Genomic DNA, 1818 nt, shown 5'->3' on the forward strand with positions numbered 1-1818 from the left:
GTATATATATATATATATATATATATATATACATACATGTAGAAGAAATATATTCCACGTGTACAAAGCTGGGTGAGACATCTTCCACAGGCCCAAATTAGAGGAAACATCTTCCACATGCTCAAAATTGGAGGAGATAACTTTCTCATTGGAGGAGGCATCTTTCTCATTGGAGGAGGCATCTTCTACATGCTCAAATTAAAGAAGACATCTTCCACATATTCAAATTGAAGGAGACATCTACCACATGCTCAAATCAGAAAAGACATATTCCACAGGTAGATATTAGAGCACGTTTATTCTACAGACCAAACATTAGAAGAGATATATTCTACATGTGAAAACATGGAGAAGATACCCTCCACATGCTGAAAACTACAGCGACTATATTCCACATGCCCAAAAGAAGAGCAGGTATCTTCAAATTGTCCAACATTGGTGAAGACAGATTCCACATGCAAACCCAAAGAGATTAATTCCCCATTAATGAAATTGGAGGAGATATCTTCCATGTGCTCAAATGGGATAGGTCATCTTTCACATACTTAAATTGGAGGAGACATCTTCCACATGCTCAGATTGGACAAGACAACATCTTCATGCGCACATCAGAAAAGACATATTCCACAAGTAGATATTGGAACAGATATATTCTACAGGCCAAAAAGTAGAAGAGATATATTTCACATGCCAAAACATGAAGGAGATATCTTCCATATGTTGAAAACTACAGCAACTATATTCCACTTGACCAAATGAAGACAGGTATCTTTGATATGAACTACATTGTTGAAGAGAGATTCCACAAGCCAAAACCCAAAAATATTAATTCCACATTATTGAAATTGGAGGAGATCTTAGACATGCTCAATTTGGTGAAGACATCTTCGCATGCTCAAACTGAAGAAGACATATTTCCTTTCCTTAAGTTGGAGGAGACATCTTCCACTTGCTCAAATAGAAGAAGACATTTCCACATGCTCAAATCAGAAAAGACATATTCCAAAAGCAGATATTGGAGCAGATATACTCTCCAGGCCAAAAATTAGTGAGCATATATTCCACATGCCCAACCTTGGATGAGATATATTCCACATGTAAAAATTTACACCAACTATAACCCATATGTGCAAAACAAGAGCAGGAACCTTCAACAAGCCAAACATTGCTGAAGAGAGATTCCATATGCCAAAATACAAACAGATTAATTCCATATTCCGGAAATTGTAGGAGATATCTTCCACTTGTTAAATCTGGAGAAGACATATTCCACTTGCACAAAAAGGGAGGAAAAAACTTATTTCACATGCCAAAAACTGGAAATTTATATTCCACATACATAAACATGGAGAAGACAAATATTCTGATGTCCAAAACTGGAGGAAATGTATTCCACATGAACAAACAAGGACCAGGCATTTTTTGCATGGCACATACTGCAGGATGCATATTCCGCACGTCGAAAATTGGAGAGGATATATTCCATAGGCCAAACATGGAAAAGACATATTCCACTTGCACAAATAGTGAGAAGATATCTTCCACATGCTCTAAACTGGAGGAGGCATATTCCACATGCCAGAATTGGAAAAGATATAGTTGATATCCTAAAACCTGGAGGAGACATCTTCTGTATTCCCAAAACTGGAGAAGAATGCTTCCACATGACCCCAGGAGTAGATTTATTCCATATGCTCCAAATTGGAGGTGACATATTCCATAAGCACAGAGTTTTAGGGCTGATTCCACAGGCAGAGACTTGCAGCAGATGTATTCCAAATGCCAAAACATTAAATAGACCTATTCCACATGCCCAAA

This window comes from Dipodomys spectabilis, unplaced genomic scaffold (genome assembly GCF_019054845.1).
Source record: "Dipodomys spectabilis isolate Male_0828 unplaced genomic scaffold, ASM1905484v1 ptg000477l, whole genome shotgun sequence".
Taxonomy (NCBI): domain Eukaryota; kingdom Metazoa; phylum Chordata; class Mammalia; order Rodentia; family Heteromyidae; genus Dipodomys; species Dipodomys spectabilis.